Here is a 12510-nt window from a genome sequence, read left to right as displayed (position 1 = left end):
AGTCCTAGCCATGCATACAAAATCATGAGGTCCAAATTAGCTGTTAGCACTCAAGAAACAGATCCTGGAGTTATTATGAATAGTTCCCTGAAAACATCTGCCCAACATGCAGCAGCAGTCAAAACAGCTAACAGAATGTTAGGAATCATTAGGAAAGGGATAGATAAAACAGAAAATAGCATGATGACACTCTATAAATCCATGGTATACCCACATCTTGAACATGGAGTTCATTTTTGATCACTCCATCTCAAAAAAGATGCATTACAACTGGAAAAAGTACAGATAATTGCAACAAAAATGATTAGGGGTATGGAACAACTTCCATATAAGGAGAAATTAAAACAACTGTGATTGTTCATCTTAGAAAAGAGATGACTAAGGAGGTATCTAATAGGGGTCTATAAAATCATGAATGGTGTGTAGAAAGTGAATAAGGAAGTGTTATTTATCCCTTCATATAACACAAGAAACAAGAGTCAAACAGTACAATTAATAGGCAGCAGGTTTTAAACAAATGCAAGGAAGTACATCTTCACACAACACACAGTCAATCTGTGGAACTCATTGCCAGGGGATGCTGTGAAGGCCAAAAGCATAACTGAGTTCAACAAAGAATTAGATATGTTTATGGAGGATAGATCCATCAGTGTCTATTAGCCAAGATGCTCAGGGGTGCAACCCCATAATCCCGGTGTCCCTAAATCTCTGATTGCCAGAAGCTGGGACTGGATGATAGGGAATGGATCACTCAATGAATTGCTCATTACTTCTGAAGTATCTGGTACTGGCCACTGACAGGATAGTGGGCTTAGAGGGACCTAGCTAGGGTCTGACCCAGTATGGCTGTTCTTATGTCTACACAGCCCAATCCAGTAGGCACGCTTTGAGACTTCCTAACTCCACACAAAAAAAGCTGAGGAGGAGGCCTTCCCTTATAACCTTTAGCCCGCCATTTAGAATATCTGCTCTGGACATGGGAAACCACCAGTTCCAGTCTCCACTCTGCCTGCTGAGAAGAAGGGATTTGAACATGGATCTGCCACCTCTCAGTTGAGTGCTTGAACCCCTGCATTATGGGATATTTAAAAAGAATGCTCCCTAAATCTATCCTATTAAATTTGTTCCACTTTAATTATATAATTGAATAATTAAATATTAATTGGGCCAGAGAAAAATGAGAATCACTTTCTAGCCCAGTGGTTAGGACACTCGCCTGAGACATGGTGAATTTCTGTTCAAATCCCTTTTCCTCATCAGACAGAGGGGAAATTTGAACAAGAGGTCTCCCAGATAAGGACCCTATCTGCTCAGTTTTTATAAGGGAGCTCCTCTTCCCCCACCCTGGCTGTTTTGTGTGGTGTTAGGTGGCCTCTGAACATGCCTTCAGGATTAGGCAAGATAGGTGAACAAAAGTCTATCTTCCCTTGGGTGTGGATCACAAGCAGAGATAAGCGCAGCCTGGATGTAAGTATCAAAGTCCATGAGAGGGGTAGGCATTAGGATGCCCCCTTCTCATCAGCATCTCCCATTGGCTATCTTAGGCAGCTCCCTGCCTAGTGTGCTGGCTTTCGTGGATTGCATTCTAAGGGGCCTATCTCTCCCAATTCATCGTCTAGGGAACCTAGGTTCCTAACTAAGGCTTTTTGGATAACATTGTTGTTCCTGTGATTTTCGAGGTGTCTAGAACTTAGGCGTTGCAAAGCTGACTGTTGCAGTGCCGAAATCCCTTTGTGGAACCAGGCCTTAGTGAGATTGCTATTGAGTGATATGACTAACCCCAAGGATTAAGGGTGATTCCCTTATACTTCTCCCACACTCCCAGTCCCAGCCATCCAGGAAACTGAACCATAGACCTGGAGCCTGCTTTTGGGAGCTTTGGATATTTTTGATTAAGTGTACAAAGACAAAGATTCAGAGTTTGTGTCCAAGATAACATCCAGAAGTTTCAATATTTGTGCAAGGCTTACCTGAATTATCTTGAAAGGGAAAACCCAGATATTAAGCAGTGAGCTCCTGGGCCACCCCACAAGAAAGACTCTGAATTAGCCAAACTTACAGGAGATCTGGCAACAAATGGGAGAAACTACCAGGTTATCTTCAGCACAATGAGCTTGACAGGTAAAGGTGTGTGTGCTGTCACAGGGGCAGTTAGCACCTTCATCTTCCTCCATTTGAGTCATCAGGTAAACATTCCCAAACTTCAGATATGGCTTTATTTTTGTTTGGTTTTATATATGTGCAAAGGATTGACCAATCTTACTCTGAAATTGGGGATTTATCCATCCATCTGTTTATTTAGGTTATTAGAAGGTCACCCATCACTGTAGCATCTGGGTGCCTGCTAAGAGAATTTTGTAGTCAGCACATCACAAACAGTTCACTGACACCCACTGAAATAAATCTGACCATGAAAATGTTTTTAAGAGAGAAACAGAGAAAACCTTGCTCAGCTTTTATAAGATTTGAAAATTTGCCCCCAACCTCTTGTTGCTTACATTTCCTTGTGTGTTGTAGTGTCGATTAATTTCCAAGTGAGTCAAAGTGGCAAAACCAGGAGCAAAAATATTTCACCAACCCGTCTTGCCACTACACATTTCAGACATATAGAAACACATGGAAAAATACTCCATCTTTCAGCCTTAAAAAGACCTCTATAAAAATTACACTGAAACAGCTGCCAGTCAGTTCTGCAGTTCATTGTGTATCCATTCACATTTCAGTGATGCAAAAAGCTATTGAAAATAATAACATTGGAAACCAGTATGCTTGATTTAGAAAATGAATTATAATAGCGCAGAAAGCTGCGCTGCAATATTCACCGTGTTTAGAGTTGCAACTAGCATCATAATGCTGAGCATAAGCTTGGAGGAGGATTTTTTCCCCTCACAGCTTGGGTAGAAAAAGATGTAATGGACTTTTATTAGATTAGAGGAATGCAATTTCAATCACAAGTAAACAAAACATGAAAAAATTGCAAGATACAGAATATATTTTACTGAGTTGATTAAACTCTCCAGTGGGACTGGTCTCGTTCAAATATTAGTAATAAAATTTAATGGAAGAGCACTTGTCAGTGTCAGTGGCAGCAGCTGGGTTCATTATTTCAAGTGTTCATGGCAAAATGTACAAGTGTTCTCCTGCTTGGTATGTTTTCCTAAAGTTATCAGAAGATGCCATTTTCTCACAATCTGCAAAGACATTATAAAACTAATATAGAAATTATTCTGAATTGTGTCTGTTTCTGGGTGCCCAAGGCCCAGATTTTTAAGGGTATTTAGGCATTGCTCCCTCAGCATTGCAACATCTAACTAATTTAGGAGCCTATGTCTCATTTCCACATAGAAAGACTCAGGTTCCTGAGAGTGGGATTCACAAAAGTACTTGGGCACCTAAGTCCCATTAATTGCAAGGGAGTTAGACACCTAGGTACCTTTGTGAACCCATCCTTTGTGTTTACCTTAAATCCTAAGTACCTAAGTCACATTTGAAACCACAACTTGGCAAAATGAGCAAAGCAATGCATAAGCATCCTTAAAAATCTGGGCCAAAGTCCCTTTATTCTGATCCTTATCCTCCCATTTGCCATAACATGTTAAAACTAGCTTGGATGATGTCTTCTCCATAGGTTAAGAAGAGCCACCATTGCTTCCAAAATGAATGCCAGGCATGATTCAGGGTGAGATATTCAAAAGTGCCTAGGTGAGTTAAGAGCAGAAGTTATATTGACCCTCAATGGGGCTGAGCTTATGTTCCTAAGTCACATGGGCTTTTTTGAAAATTCCATTCATAACCTACCTGTGGCGCACTGAAATTTGTCAACCTCCAAAAACTGCTTCTAATGGTGTTCAAAAGTAGGGAACAATGTCTTGTGCCTGGTCCTTGGCTCACGTTCCTGTATCTCTCAGGGCTAGAAGCTACTTGCCCTGAATGCACACATGCACCTCTTGACCAAAAATGCAAGTAGTTGTACATTCTGCACTCTGGGCCAGATCCTATTCCCATTAAAATCAAAAGGATTTTACCACCAACTTTAATAGGCTTTGGATCAGACCCTCTTTGCTGTAAGCTGGGAAACCCCTGCAAGGATTCATTTGCTGATGGACTTCGGTCTTCATAGCTAAACCTCACACATGCCCAGTCTAATTGTTTTTATGTTTTTCTGTGGAACTTTTCTACTATTTCTGTGTCTATTATTTATTTATTATCTATTATTTATAGTGGGGTAGCACCTAGTGACACTGCCCCCCACGCTTGCAGTAGGCACATCCCTGATTGAGCTAAAGGCATATGAAAGCAATTTTCTTCTTGCAGGACATATTCAGTAATGGAGCCTCACCTCTTGTCAAGCAATTCTGGAGAAATTTCCTATTCTAAATCAATACTATTATCTTTCTGTTCCTTTAATAGTTATGGAGCCATTGCAGAACACTAGACCAAAATTGGAATTTGAGGATAGAACATACAATAACAACAGGTATCGAGAAAAAAATATTTCATATGGATAAACATTTTTAACAAAGCATAAAATAGGGTATAACCAAAAAGGTACCAGTAAATTGTGAGAAGAATCTGATCATCTTGTGGAACCTGAAGGCCTAGGATGGAATCTGACCCGAATGTCTGAAAGCCTATAACCCTATACTTTTACATGAGAAAAGACCATTTTATCTAGCATCAAAATAAAATAAAATAAAATAAAATGTTTTTCAGAGAAGGAAGACAAATGCCAGTGAAAGGAAAGAGGCCCCATCTCATCTGAGACTGTCTGCTGCCTTTCTGATAGCAGCAACTCCAGTTATGAGATACCTCTTACATAATAGGGCGATGCCTCATGAATTCCCTTTGTGGGCTGGGACAGATTAAAGCCCCGAGAGAGGGGAAAGAGAAGAAATTTAGCTTGAGATCCAGATCCAGTAACATACATGACAGCAAAGATCTGGAAGTGTCCAGATTCCCTGTCTAGACACATGTTCACATATTAATAAATAAGGTAGATGGGGGAAGTTAATGATTTCTGACAAATAGAGGGGAATAAGGGGATACTAAAAATAATTAAAGGGAATTTCTGAGATGCTGGTTGAAAAGTTGTATAGGCTCAGATATAACTGGAAGCCAAACCTGAATTTGTAATTTCTACCACTTCTCTGAATAAAAAAAACATGTTGTTTTAAAATACACATGTAAATCACATTTATCCAGATGTGTGGAAAGCGAGCCCATGTTTAAAGAAATACATTATTTCGCCATCAAATTCAACTTATTTCAATTGCTTTTACAGCCTTTGTGGGTTTTTTCTGGCCAAATTACGCTCAAACTTCTTTAAAAACTAAATCCTAAGAGTATGATGTACAAGGGCTTTTTCTCTACTCTTCTTCCCATCACCCATCTCCACTTTATGATCCCAAAATGATCAATCCTATAATAACTCACTTCCTCCAACACTGCCTGGTACCTCCCACCTGTCCCAAACAATGCTTCTGAAGAGAACTGAATGAGTAGGCAGTGCCCCAAAGGAAGCACTGTCACTGAGCTCTATTTGGTGTGGACTCTCTGATGTGACACTAGTTGGGACTTCGTCCTGAAGCTTTTGCCACAGTCACTGCATCCATAAGGCTTCTCGCCTGTGTGGATCCTCTGATGGATTGTAAGTCCTGATTTACAAAGGAAATCTTTACCACAGTCAGGACACTGATAAGGTTTCTCTCCTCTGTGCATTCTCTGGTGCTGAATGAGCGTTGAGCTCTGACAGAAGCTTTTTGCACAGTCCCGACACTTATATGGTTTTTCGCCCGTGTGGATTCTCTGATGCTGGAAGAGTGTAGAGCTCCGACTGAAGCTTTTGCCACATTCAGCACATATGTTTGGTTTCCCTCCGGTGTTGATTTTGTGGTGGACGATAACATTTTGGGGTTTGCTGAAATCTATTTCAGATTGAGTTGATTTATACCATTTCTTCGCTAGAAATCTTTCCTGCTTGCTCTCTGGTCTATGCTGACTCTCACAGGCTGTCCCTTGATCAGAAAAATGGAAAATATTGGCTTTGGCGATCCCTGGTAACTTCCCATGTGGTTTCAGTTCCTCAGGATACTCCTGATGAGTATCCTTCTCCTTTCTTTCTCTCGGAATCCTATCACCAGCTGGAACAGAAAGTGAATCCAGCCATGATTAATACTCTGCACTTCTGAGAAAAAAATAGAGTTGTGAATATTGTGTCATAAATCAGCCACTGTCTGTAACCTTGAAACTACAAATTGGTTATAGGAGAAAACTTAAACAGGGTGCATGACTGGCAAGAAGATGGGGGTTTAGGGATGCTGGTGTGGACATTTCACTATTTTCCTTCTATCTTTTGAAAGCTTTGACAGGTTTATCAGTAGTGGGGTCAGATTTTGCTTGGGGACAGTGATTTGTTGGACTTTATCAAGAGTCACTGACAGAAATTTCCACACCACTTGAGACATATCCCATGTGCCACAGGGGTAATGTTCACAGAAGGGTGTGTACGTGTGAGCATGCCTGTGTGCGAGGAGAGAGAGAGTGGGAGAGAGAGAGATAGGGGAGTCTATTTATTTGTTTATTCCATTTAAACAAAAATGCTTTCTCATAACAATAACCAAGGGAGGGGGCATTTTGATAGAAATGTTTATATATTTTTAAATATACTGAGTATATTGATAGTACAGTCTTCCTAGACTCAGAGGAGGAGAGTTGAGATGAAGGCCTTGCAAGGAGAAAAAATGTATCCTGACCTAAGAAACTGTTTTTGAGAATACTCTTCATCTGGTACAAACTGATCCATACTTAAGGAGGGAAAATTGTACTGAAGACACTTTTGTAAACGATGTCTGGCATGCATGTTTGGTAGTATCAATAGAATGGTGAGTTCCAACAGGTAGGGAACTCTTCCCAAGCTTTCCTTCAGCTGGGCAGCAGAAACTTAACAAGTGGCTGAAGCAATCATTAAGAGGTCCTTTTTACACATCAGTACGTGTGTGTATGTGCTGGGAGAATATGAAATGTACTGACCTGGAGTTTCCCTTCCCTCAAAATCCCAAACAGAACCATCCCCTAACAACTCTTAATTTCTTCCCTTCATTTGAGAGATACACCCTTTCTCCATCTTCCACTCATCTGACAGGGGTCCTGTGGGCTTTTCTTCTTCTCTGTTTCTCAAAGTGGGAGGCTAAATCACTTCTGAATTATAATGTGTTTATGAAAAATTGGTAGTATGTGCACAATAATAAGAGTTTTTCTCCATTTCCAATTCTCAAAGGATAAATTTACAATTGCCAGGTGAGTTTTTTATATAGGTGGAAGAAACTCAACATAACGCTCAGTATCACAATGTATAAATTACTCAGAATGAAACCCAAGCCATTGTCCAATAGAGCCATGTAGATGAGAGAAGGCAAAACTATAAGCAATTACAACTTTTTTGGAATTCTAGCTATTTACTTCAGTCACTGAAGGTTTCTGATTTGTTTTAATGTATTGCTTACCTGTGCGGTCACCCCTCAGCAATTCCATTTCCACTGGGTCCTGTAAATACAGGACAGACAGCTCCTCCCCTTCCTCCATTGATGATATCTCTTCAATTTGGAGAATTAGACAGCCTGCTTGTGGGAAGGAAAAAAAAGTGCAATATCACAATCTGACATAGTTTTGTCAAATCCTTTTTGAAAAAGCAAGTTCCCTGATTTTCTTTGCTGGGGATTGAGGAGAGAGATGTTTACTCCAAACACATGTGGAAAATAATCACAGAGACTATGAGAAATTAAATATTCTAACACAAAGTATGTTGTGCTGTCTTCTGTGAAGTTCTTGCTTGTCTTTCCCCAAGATACTAAAATCAAGTTATTTTGCATCCAACAGGTATCATACAGTATCTCTTCTACCCTTAGAAGTAACTTCAAATTTACCTGGGAATACACAATGTTAAGTAGCTGATATTTTAGATTATAGAAACCATAACAATCCCACTAAAGTTTCAACTAAATATACAGAGATTTATCACTGCTTCTTTGTTTACAGGCAGATGTGCAGCAGACACTCACTGAAAATAAAACACAGGCCCAGATTCTTAGGTGGTGTAAATCGGCATAGTTTTAATTTACATCAGCTGAGGATCTGACCTAATAATATAACATACATCAGTAAACTATAAACTAAAAGGTTAGGAAATGTATGGATTAAAGGTTGGAAATTAAAGAGATAAACCAACTTCCTTAGCTGTACAAGGCTCTTTGTCTGGTGACACAATGAAAGAACCAGCAACTGAACAATTAAAATTCCCACAAACCCTTGCTGTTTGCTGCAAAGTAGCTTTGTGCTACTCCTGCCTTCCCTGAGGTTTAAACAGAATTCACCAAACTGTTTGCTTTAAAACTTGAAGCTAAACATTCCGTGTTGTGATTCTACAGCCTCTGCCCCTGATTGGTTCCTTTGATGATATTATAACCTGAATGCTTCCTGTTTTAATACCCTGGTCACATGACACAGGACATCATTCTATGTGTTATGTCATCTGCAGGAGAGTCAGGGATCTACACACGCAGACACTCCAAAGTCAAGGACAGTATTAAACAGTTTAGATAGAAGAACCACAGCACCTGAGGCACAAGACAAGACGTAAACCCTTACTAAACTTGTGGAGAGTCCAGATACTTTCACTTGTCTTCAAAGAAAAGTGGAACAGGAGTACTTGTGGCACCTTAGAGACTAACAAATTTATTAGAGCATAAGCTTTCGTGGGCTACAACCCACTTCTTCGGACGCATATAGAGTGAAACATATATTGAGGAGATATATATACACACATACAGAGAGCATGAACAGGTGGGAGTTGTCTTACCAACTCTGAGAGGCAAATTAAGTAAGAGAAAAAAAACTTTTGACGTGATAATCAAGATAGCTCAGTACAGACAGTTTGATAAGGAGCAAGTGTGAGAATACTTACAAGGGGAGATAGATTCAATGTTTGTAATGGCTCAGCCATTCCCAGTCCTTATTTAATCCTGAGTTGATTGTGTCTAGTTTGCATATCAATTCCAGCTCAGCAGTCTCTCGTTGGAGTCTGTTTTTGAAGTTTTTCTGTTGTAATATAGCCACCCGCAGGTCTGTCATAGAATGACCAGACAGGTTAAAGTGTTCTTCCACTGGTTTTTGAGTATTATGATTCCTGATCTCAGATTTGTGTCCATTAATTCTTTTGCGTAGAGACTGTCCGGTTTGGCCAATGTACATGGCAGAGGGGCATTGCTGGCACATGATGGCATATATCACATTGGTAGATGTGCAGGTGAACGAGCCCCTGATGGTATGGCTGATGTGATTAGGCCCTATGATGACGTCACTTGAATAGATATGTGGACAGAGTTGGCATCGGGTTTTGTTACAAGGATAGGTTCATGGGTCAGTGTTTTTGTTCAGTGATGTGTGGTTACTGGTGAGTATTTGCTTTAGGTTGGGAGGTTGTCTGTAAGCGAGGACAGGTCTGTCTCCCAAGATCTGTGAGAGTAAAGGATCATCTTTCAGGATAGGTTGTAGATCTCTGATGATGCGCTGGAGAGGTTTTAGATGGGGGCTGAAGGTGACAGCTAGTGGTGTTCTGTTATTTTCTTTGTTGGGCCTGTCTTGTAGGAGGTGACTTCTGGGTACTCGTCTGGCTCTGTCAATCTGTTTTTTCACTTCAGCAGGTAGGTATTGTAGTTTTAAGAATGCTTGATAGAGAGCTTGTAGGTGCTTGTCTCTATCTGAGAGATTAGAGCAAATGCGGTTATATTTTAGAGCTTGGCTGTAGACAATGGACCGTGTGGTGTATCCTGGATGGAAGCTGGAGGCATATAGGTAAGTCAAGCGGTCAGCAGGTTTCCGGTATAGGGTGGTATTTATGTGACCACCGCTTATTAGCACAGTAGTGTCCAGGAAATGGACCGCTTGTGTGGATTGATCTAGACTGAGGTTGATGGTGGGATGGAAATTATTGAAATCATGGTGGAATTCCTCAAGGGCTTCTTTTCCATGGGTCCAGATGATGAAGATGTCATCAATGTAGCGCAAGTAGAGTAGGGGCGTTAGGGGACGAGAGCTAAGGAAGCATTGTTCTAAGTCAGCCATAAAAATGTTGGCATACTGTGGGGCCATGCGGGTACCCATAGCAGTGCTGCTGACTTGAAGGTATATATTGTCCCCAAATGTGAAATAGTTGTGGGTGAGGACAAAGTCACAGAGTTCAGCCACCAGGTTAGCTGTGACATTATCGGGGATACTGTTCCTGATAGCTTGTAGTCCATCTTTGTGTGGAATATTGGTGTAGAGGGCTTCTACGTCCATAGTGGCCAGGATGGTGTTTTTTGGAAGATCACCGATGGATTGTAGTTTCCCCAGGAAGTCAGTGGTGTCTCAAAGATAGCTAGGAGTGCTGGTAGCGTAGGGTCTGAGGAGAGAGTCCACATAACCAGACAAGCCTGATGTTAGGGTGCCAATGCCTGAGATGATGGGGCGTCCAGGATTTCCAGGTTTATGGATCTTGGGTAGCAAATAGAATGTCCCTGGTCGGGGTTCTAGGCATGTGTCTGTACAGATTTGTTCCTGTGCTTTGTCAGGGAGTTTTTTTAGCAGATGGTGTAGTTTCTTTAGGTAATCCTCAGTGGGATCAGAGGATAATGGCCTGTAGAATGTGGTGTTAGAGAGCTGTCTAGCAGCCTCTTGGTCATATTCCAATTTATTCATGATGACGACAGCACCTCCTTTGTCACCCTTTTAGATAATGATGTCAGGGTTGTTTCTGAGGCTGTAGATGGCGTTGTGTTCAGCATGGCTGAGGTTATGGGGCAAGTGATGTTGCTTTTCCACAATTTCAGCCTTTGCACGTTGACGGAAGCAATCTATGTAGAAATCCAGTCTGTTGTTTCGACCGTCCAGAGGAGTCCACGCAGAATCCTTTTTTTCTGTAGTGCTGGTAGGGGGGATTCTGTGAGTTAGTATGCTGTTCAGAGGTATGTTGGAAATATTCTTTGAGTCAGAGACGTCGAAAGTAGGATTCTAGGTCACCGCAGAACTGTATCATGTTCGTGGGTCTGGAGGGACAAAAGGAGAGGCCCCGAGATAGGACAGACTCTTCTGCTGGGCTAAGAGTATAGCTGGAAAGATTAACAATATTGCTGGGTGGGTTGTGGCTCCTTGTGGCATGTAGCAGTTTAGATAGTTTAGTGTCCTTTTTCCTTTGTAGAGAGGCAAAGTTTGTCCTGTAAAAGAAAAGTGGAATCCACTCTTACTCATTGTTAAAAGCCACAAAGCACCCCACCTAAAAGTGCCATCCCAGAAGGCCCTCCAAAGGAGTCATTTCCAGAAGGGGAGACACCATAATATAATAATTCCCAATGTGTGTATGGAAAAGTATGTATATCCATTCTTCTCCTATGCTCAGCAAGTCCTTGGCATAGGTTAGTGCTGTGTTTGGGTTTCTAACTCCCTTGTACATAGCTGGTAAGTTTTGTGTAGGTCCTTGAATGATATATTTCACAAGCAATTGAGCTGTAATGCCAGTATCCAGAAGCATGCCCACAGGATAAAATGATTCTGTATTTCAGCTCCTCTCCTCACTGTGTTTTTAGTTCTACTCTCCTCTGATCCCTATTGTCCACACTTGAACAGACATTCATGACTCAAAATCCCCTGTAACATTTAGAAAATACTCAAAGTTTGTTTGCCAGAAGAGAAGACACAGCACTCACTGTACAAGTAGTCCGCTTTCAATGAGTCTGCTCAAGCCTCTGGAAACAGTTCACACTGGGTATGCTTATGAGATTGCCTGTTGGCTTTATTTAGTGAAAACAAACCAGTTAAATTAGCTGCTTATGCCTGACAAAGATGACTGGGAGCAATTTAATTACATGACAGTGCTGATTGCTTTTTCAGCTAGTGTAATGACTCAAAGTGAGAAAAAAATTAAAACTGTGGCTTAACAGCAAAAGAGAGATTTGCTGTAGTATGTGGCATTGTCCACAGTAGGAAATTTCCTTATTCATTTTTCAGCAGCCGTGCAGCGGCCAACAGCATTACTGACAGAGTAAACTGTATCCTTAAGCTCTGAGCAGGATTAATTGACCTGATAGTAAAAACATAAAATGCTTCAGCTTGCCCTCCTGGTGTCCATCTCCTTGAAATATGTCCTCCTTTTCCGTTGCAATGCTGGAAAGGGTCTGCAGAGACTATTCTCCCTCTTTTTCTCACGTTGAGGATATTGCAGTGTTGTACTGCAACCAAATCGCTGATTTCCACTGCCCTGCTGCTCAGCAGTAGGTGGTACAGTTGTGTGTCAACCACTCTAAACTCCAAAAGATAATGTCTCTTGTTTCATTGGTATCTTTCCACAGCCTGCATTTGCCCACTGGCTTCAGGATGGTTGTACTGTATGTATCTAGCACTAGGTTACATGTTGCCAGTCTAATATTGCTGCTTACCAATGTTGCTGGGATTACATTGCAGCACTACACAATCCAGCTG

Source organism: Trachemys scripta, chromosome 2 (assembly GCF_013100865.1).
Source record: "Trachemys scripta elegans isolate TJP31775 chromosome 2, CAS_Tse_1.0, whole genome shotgun sequence".
Classification (NCBI taxonomy): Eukaryota; Metazoa; Chordata; order Testudines; family Emydidae; genus Trachemys; species Trachemys scripta.
Note: the sequence above shows the minus strand (reverse complement) of the source record.